General features: G+C 38.3%; 1 pseudogene; it reads right to left on the bottom strand.

Moving 5' to 3' along the window:
- Positions 1–3,462: 3,462 nt before the first annotated feature.
- LOC102819595 lies at positions 3,463–3,742 on the bottom strand (annotated as a pseudogene).
- Positions 3,743–8,650: the final 4,908 nt, after the last annotated feature.

Here is an 8,650-nt window from a genome sequence, read left to right as displayed (position 1 = left end):
GAACCAGCAAAAGTACTATGTAAAGTTACCTGAATGTCTGGAAAAGTAGTGATGTTAGCTGTACCTTGCCTAAGTCCCTCCCAGCTTGATGTGAAACTCCTCCCCTGAATAAAGCAGAGGCCCGGGCCTCCCCAGGTGTGCATTACTGGTTGGCAGGCATGGAGTAAAGATCAGTGCATTGCTGGTTGGCAGGCATAGAGTAAAGATAGCAGTGCATTACGGGTTGGAAGGCATGCAGTAAAGATTGCAGGGCAGTGAGTTGCTGCCTGCAGAGGCCACGATGCCTGTAGTCCCAAGCCTGCCTATCAGTGATGTATCCACCCTGGCTTTGGGGTGCCTCTTTGTCTCTTTCTGTGTATTCTTGATATGTATGAATCGCCGTCAGTTATCCTCTCCTCGTGAACTGAACCCCAATGTCGAGGCGGGTCCCCGACATGTAACCAAATCTGGATCTGGAGAGTAGACATGCACAAATGCTTATGTAAGCAGCAGTCAAGAAATCAAATGACATATTACAGTAGGCAAATCTGCTGCACAAGATTCTTCAAAGTGTTGAAGAGCAAACATGGCAGTTTGAAGACTAAGGTGAGCCTGACCCAAGTCATGGTATTTTCAATAACCTCATATGCAGGCAAAAGTTGGACAGCAAATAAGGAAGACTGTAGAAGAATGGATGCATTTGACTTATGGTGTTGGATGAGAATATTAAAAGTATCATGGACTGCCAAAGGAAAAAACAGATCTGTGTTGGAAGATGTACAACCAGAGTGCTCCTTAGAAGACAAAATGGCCAAACTTTGTCTCTCATACTTTGGACATAGTATCAGGAGAGACCAGTCCCTGGAGAAAGATATCATGTTTGGCAAAGTGGAGGGTTGAAGAAAACGTGGAAAACTCCCAACAAGGTGGATTGGCACAGTAACGGAGGTGATGGACTCTGGTGTAGCAACGATTGTGAGGTTGGCCCAGGACTGGGCAGTGTTTTATTCTGTTGTGCATAGGGTCACTATGAGTCAGTACTGACTCAATGGCACCTGACAACAACAACAAAGAACACATGGGGATATGTTCATTAGGAAAATACCTATTATTAACTGAATTATGACCCTCTCAAAAATTGTGCCCACTAAAAAGATATGATCAAACCTTAATCTGTGAATATGACCTTGTTTGCAAATACATCCATTCCTTTATTATCAACATGATTGCTGTTGTTGTTATTAAGTACCATCGAGTCGCTTCTCACTCATACCAACCTTGTACTGGGTTTCCAATAAGCAGCTGGTGGGTTTGAACTGCTAACCTTGTGGTCAGCAGTCCAGTGGCTCTCCTACAGCATCACATCATCAACATAGTTAGGTTTCCAAAACCAGGCTGTTGTGCTGAAATTGGCATTATATGAAAATAAAGATGACCACATCTAATAAAAAAAATGGAGGATGACTACATGATTACATAACTGCTCATTTTCATCATTATATAACTGTCAAATCATTGAGAATCATGGCCTACCCAAGTTGGTGCATAACTTAAATCATCACTGCCTACATTACTCTAATCTTGCATGTTGATGTTTGTTAGTGCCAGACATGTATCTTTAATGTGCAAAACAGGCAGATTAAAAAAATATTGTCATGACTACAAAAATCAGTTATGGTGTTGGAGGAGAATTATGGTATTGGAGGAGAAAATTGAAAGTGCCATGGGCTGCCAAAAGAACCAATAGATTCATTTTGGAAGGAGTGCAGCCAGAGTGCTCCTTGGAGGCCAAGATAGCCAAACTTTGTCTCTCAGACTTTGGACATATTGTCAGGAGGGACCAGTCACTGGAGAATGATATCATGTTTGGTAAGGTAAGGGGTCAGAGAAAAAGAGGAAGACCCCCAACGTGATGGACTGGCCAAGTGGCAACATCAATTGACTCAAGCATGGCAACAGTAGTGAGGTTGGCCCAGGAGTAGGCAGTGTTTCTTTCTGCTGTGCATAAGGTCGTTATGAGTCGGTACCAACTCAATGGCACCTAACAACAACAACAAATATCAGATAATAGGATATTTGATAAGTGAGGATAAAGTGCATATATATATATATATTTTTTAATTATCAGCTAAGTAAGCATGCATTTATACTGGAATAGAATGGTTCCTAATTCCATTATAGTAGTGTGTTGATAAAAGAAGAGAAGAAACACAGAGAAATAGATAAAGGATAGTCATGTGAACCTTCTTCTAAAAGCCAAGGAACACCTGACGCTACCAAGAGCTTTTGAGAAATAAGAAAGGACCTTCCCCTAAGTTCTTCAAAGACAGCCTGACTCTCCTGAAACCCTAAATTTGGATTTCCAGCTACTAGAACTGAGACAATACATTTCTGTTCTAAGCCATCCACTTTGTGATACTATTGCTTCAGCAACCCTAAGAAACTAATATAGTCCTTTCACAGCTACTAACTGCCAATTGAAGCAAAAGTGGCACAAACTACCAAATAACTGTGTAATCTTGCTGGAATCACTAAATCTGTACTCCCTATACTGAGGAAACAAAAGACCAGAGGCTGGTAGCTGAACAAAATCCCTGATCTATCTGTTACTACCCAATAATTGAAAGCAAATTAATCCATAACTGGAATCAGACTGGTTCTGAGATTGGAGTGGAATGCTCTCGAGGAGAAATAGGAAACCCATTTTTTCCTACTCATCAGGGCCCATTTATTCCTATTCAAGTCCATAAGACAAAGACATACTATCTGATCTCAAATACTTTCAGATCTCTCTAGTCTAAGTTTTACTGTTTCATCTTCTACAACTTAATGGTAGCTTCTTGCTTTCTTCACACTTATGGAACTTCACCCCAACAACAAGAATTGTGTGATTTCTTTAACTCTCAGAAATGTGATCCAAAGCTGTTTCACGTGTCAAGCACAGCTCTATTACCACTAGACAGTGGTGTATTTTAGTTTTCCTAGACACTGTTATTCTCTCTTGACTTTAGAGGCTTATGAAATATTGGTTTTCTCTGTGAATATTTTTTTCCTTTTTAATTTTAGATTCTTTTTGTAACAATACATTAGCATCATTGAGAGCAAAATAAGAATTTATACAGTAACACAAGAACTAGTCATTTAAGAAAATCATTAAATGCTCAGCCACCTTCAGAGAAAATAGATCCCCTCATTTGATCCTACTGGCAAACCCAGGTTTATTTTGAACTTTAAGTCTCTGCCTGAATTGGTGTTAAAGCATTTAAGTAGAAGGGAAGGAGTTATAATTGTGAGTTTCTGAGGAAAAGTACCTCAAAGAAGTTCAGGAGTAGCCAGAGTTCTCCAGTTAACTTCAATGCTGGGATGTTCCAGAATAATTTCCTTTTTTATAAGTTTTAATAATTTTATCAGCCCCATGATTCAAATCTTAGCAAATATTTTTACACTTAAAAAACACTTTGTCCCATAGGATTAGACTTTACATCACTTCTTCAGGTTCTTTTACTTGGCTTCCAGTTTTTTGGAATGGGCAGCAGCTTGTAAAATACCTGCTAGAGGGATTGTTCCTCAGTGAAGCTAAACTGATCCAGATAAGGCTGCAGCCCAGCATAGTTTTGTTTCATTCCTTTACGTTTCCACTACACAACAATGCCTTTCATTTCAAGATACTTCAAGCTGGTTTATTCATATTTTTCAGGGGTTTATCATCTTCACTGGTGACCGTCAGTTCCCCAGCCAGATAAGTGGCCATGTTGGAGATCATGTCCCCACACAACTCACTGAGGTCAGCCTCAGTGGGCTCCTTTGCTTTGTCTGCAATCTCTTCAGCAGCAGCAGCATCTCAAACTGATTCTTCACTTCAACAGGATGGGACATCTGCCAAGATGGACAAGCCTACTCTCACTTCCCTATAAACTTTAACAATTCTCTTCATGCCATATGAACCTATTGATCAGTGGGTAGGTCATCATCAAAATGGATTTTATGGCCTTGAGACTACAAATACCCTGTAAGGGTGTATCTTATAGATGAGGAGTAATGAAAGTCAAACACTGTTAAAACCAGATGATAATGTAAATGAGTGTCACACGGCAGGTATATTGTTGTTGTTAAGTGCCATCAAGTAGGTTCCAACTTATATCAACCCTGTGTAAGGTTTCCAAGGAATGACTGGTGGTGGTTATGTGCTGTGGAGTCAGTTCTGACTCATAGTGACCCTGTACAGGGTTTCCAAGGCTGTAAATCTTCACAGGAGCAGAAAGCCTCATCTTTCTCCTGCGGAACAGCTGGTAGTTTCGAAATGCCAACTTTGAGGTTAGCAGTCAAATTCATAATCACTACGCTACCAGAGCTCCTAAGGAGTGACTAGTGAGTTTGAATTACCAACCTTGCAGTTCAAACTGACCATGTGGCCCAGTGCCTTATCCTTCAGCGCCACACCAGGACTCCACATCAGGTATGTTGTTGTTGTTAAATACCATCAAGTCAATTCAGACTCATAGTGATCTTGTATGAAGTTTCCAAAGAGCGGCTGGTTGAGTTTGAATGAATCACATTGCAGGTGCTGAAAAGAATGGACTTGAGGTGTATTTTGAGGGTGAAGCCAGTATGATCTACTTAAAGATTAGCTACAGGTAATGAGAGAACAAGAGGAGTCAAGGATAACTCCAAATTTATGACTTTATTAATGTGTCCAATGGATGAAATTCTGTTACCTTGTGACAGAAAGATTGGGAGAATACACACAATAATACAGGATAGAAGAAGATTAAGTTTGAGATCTCTTTGCTTTCTTTGCTATCCTAGTGGAAATACAGAATAGGCTTTTGGAAATATCAGTCTTCATTTCAAGAGTGAAAGCTCTGATGGGGATATTCCAAAGAGGATATGATCTCATGCATAAATAAACCTCAAATCCATTGAAAGTAGTATTTATATAGTGGTAATATTTTGGTAGTATGTAATGGAAGATACAAGTGAAACAAGAGAGCAAATCAAGTTTTTAGGATTATACATTTTCAAATCAAAGAGTTTATCAAGAAGTTACACATTTAAAGATGAATGTGACGAGTTAAATTCAAAATTATATTGAAAAGTGCTTTTAGTATTATGTATCACCTGTGATGTAATTGTGACATTATATTCATTCCCTTGTGAGAGGATGATTATAGAAGTAATGTGGAAATGAAGAGAAATAATGGACACAATTGTATATGAAAGGCCAAGAACAGATATAAAGTCTTGGTCTAATGTATGAGGGGGCTTCCAAAAGTTTGTGGGGGGGAAAAGTAAAATATGTCTTAACTATCTAGAGCTGCTATAACAGAAATACCACAAGGGTGACTTTAATAAACTAATTTATTCTCTCACATTTTAGGAAATTAGAAATTTAAATTAAGAATGTTAGATCTAGGGAAAGGGTTTCCATCTCAGTCAGCTCTATTGAAAGGTCCTTGTTTCCTTTCAGGGTCTGGAGCCCCAGTATTCCTTAGAGATCTCCATAAGTCTTGGCATCAACCTTCGCCTGCAGTTTCACAGTGCAGGGACCCAAGGTTCAAAGAGCACCCTCCACTCCTCCTCTTCATTTCTCAATGGTTTTCAGTCCCTCTGATCTCTGCTCCATTCTCTTGTAAAGATAAAAGGAGCTGCAGACTACACCCCAGGGAAGATTTCCTTACACTGATCAGGACAGTTAGGTGATTTTATTCTACCCTTAATCTTCTTATTGGTTTATCACATCAGATCACATTATGGGGAATCATCACACAACTTCCCCATTACAATAATGCAGGACTTAAAATCATGGCCTAGCCAAATTGACACATATTTTAATACATGATGGAATGTTTCCATGAACTTTATGAGACCTCCTCATATATGGTTTATAACTTAATAAAAAACTTTTTAAATCTACTCTGGTATAGTGTTGAAAAAGATGATTCAAGGATGTAATTTCAGGAAGTGACCATCATTGAGGACTTTGAGGCAGGCTATGAAGTGGCACAAATGCTTAAGCAAAAGGATACTGGCCAAAAGGTTAGTGGTTTGAACTCTTCTGGAGGCTCCTTGGGAGATAGGCTTGGAGATGTGCTTTAGAAAGGTTACAGCCTTGAGACAACTACTTGGTACCACTACAGTACTTGGTACACACAGGGTCACCATGAGTCTAATCAAATCCACAGGTAACAAATCAACCCTGGGTGCACACATATTTGCTGTATTAAAGAACGGATCCTGATGTTATCATATCTTTCTTTATCTTGGAAACAAATTATCCAAATTCTACTTTTCTCTTTTGTGATGTTTTTCTATAACAACATACATTTTACTTTTGTGACTTTGGACTTAAGTAGTGGTGGTGGTGGTTATGTGCCATGGAGTCAGATCTGACTCATAGCGACCCTGTACAAGGTTTCCGAGGCAGTAAATCTTTACCAGAGCAGAAAGCCTCATCTTTCTCCAGTAGAACAGTTGGTAATTTTGAACTTGGTGACCCTGAGGTTAGCAGCCCAATTCATAACCACTACACTACCAGAGCTCCTTATCGTGTAGCATGCCATAAACACATAAAACTTGATCTAGATTATCAATCCTGTTTCTTTAGATCATTAATATAAAATTAAGTATTGATATGGTAGAATTTAAGTGTCTAAATATTATTATATGTTTTCTATTTTTTGTATATTTTCTTTGTTCCTTTTCAAAAAAAAATTTTAATTCATATTTGATTGCTTATTCTTAGCATTATATTTTATCTCAATTATTTTCTTTCACTTAGAATCAGCTTTTAAATACGAGGGGGCTGTAATAACTTCATCAAAAACATGGAATTGACAGGTAATGGATTTTTTCCATGAATTTTTTGGATTCCCCTTGGATATTATGTAACTTAATATGCAATGTAGATTGCTGGTGGAACTTTAAAATGGTCCAACCACTGTGGAAAATGGTATGACACTTCCTCAGAAAGGTAGAAATAGATATATAGTATAATCCAGTAATTTCTATACACAAAATTAGAGCCAGGACACAAATTGATATACATACACCGGTGTTCATCACGGAACTATTCACAACAGTAGAAAGATTAATAGTAAAAAGTAAATGGTCTAAATGATCATCATAAGTAAATGAATAGTAAAAAGTAAATAGTCTAAATGATCATCATAAGTAAATTAATAGTAAAAAGTAAATAGTCTAAATGATCATCATAAGTAAATTAATAGCAAAAAGTAAATAGTCTAAATGACCATCAATAGAAAAATGGTTTAAAAACTTCGGTACATACACACAATGGAATACTGTGTAAAGTTGAAGTATAATGATGAATCTGTGAAACATCTCATAACATGGATGAATCTGGAGGACATTATGCAGAGTGAATTAAGTCAATCACAAAAGACAAATATTGTGAGACCATAATTTCAAAAACACAAGAAAAGGTTTTCATACTAAAAGAAATATTCTTTGATGATTAATTACTAAGGGTGGGAGGGAAGGGACAGCAATTCACTTGAAAAAGGGTAGAAACATGTTAACTCAGGTGACAGGGAAGGCAACATACTAGAACATGGAGGGCAATATATAAGAAGAGGGAAACTGGTAGAGGAATGATAAAGATAGGTGAAGACATAGGGAGGTATGCAAGGACTAAAGAAGATAGAAACAAATAGTGATGGTATATACACAGCCTTGAGACAGCAGTGTTCTGCGGGCAGATATATAGAGACACAGGCTGAATCTGTATCGGAAGACGAATGAAAGGATACCCACATATATGTAAGATTGAAAGAGGATATTCGTACATTGATATCTACCTTTTCTGCAAACACAGCTATGAATGTGGTGGAGCAAACAATGTTCAAAACTATGAAAACTTCTTCGATATTATCAAACATCTTAAGACAATGAATTTTGGGACCTGGGGGTCTCAGTACCATTGTCTCAGGGGATGATATGATCATGTCCATAAAGACAATGTCTACATCCTATTTTGATGAGTAACATCTGAAATCTTAAAAGCTCATGTGTGGCCATCTAAGGTGTAGCTATTGGTCTTTCCATGTACAGGAGAAAGAAGAGTGAAGAGAATCGAGGATACTTGGAATCAATTAGTCCAAAAGTAGACTAATGGAACATGTGACCATCAAGTCTCCATGACTCTGAGACAAGAAGTAGATGGTGCTGGCTACCACTACCAACAGGTCTGAAAGAGATCACATTAGAAAGTCCCAGATGTTGATGTTGTTAAGTGCCATCGAGTTGGTTCCAACCCATAGTGACCCTGTATAGGAGGAGTGGCTGGTGAGCTTGAATCGCCAACCATGCAATTCAAATCGACTTTGCAGTCCAGTGCATTAACCTACAGTGCCACTCCAGGACTCACAATAGCATATTGTTTTGTTGTTGTTGTTAAGTGCCATCAGGTCAATTCTGACCCTTAGTAATCCTGAATAGAGTTTCCAAGGAGAAGCTGATGAGTTTCAGACTTTGGAATTGGCATAAATATGGATCGTTTCCATTCAGTTGATCAGGTAGCTGTCTTCCACATTTCTTGGTATAGATGAGTGAGTGTCTCCCCTGTTGAATCAGTTTTTAGAATGTTTTCAATTTGTAGTCCATCAATTCCCAGAGTTTAGTTCTTAATAGATCTGTTTTTGAAGAAGTGCAA

Source organism: Chrysochloris asiatica, unplaced genomic scaffold (genome assembly GCF_000296735.1).
Source record: "Chrysochloris asiatica unplaced genomic scaffold, ChrAsi1.0 scaffold00032, whole genome shotgun sequence".
In the NCBI taxonomy this organism is placed as follows: domain Eukaryota; kingdom Metazoa; phylum Chordata; class Mammalia; order Afrosoricida; family Chrysochloridae; genus Chrysochloris; species Chrysochloris asiatica.
The sequence above is the reverse complement of the archived record's forward strand: the minus strand, read 5'-3'. Positions and strand labels throughout refer to the sequence as shown.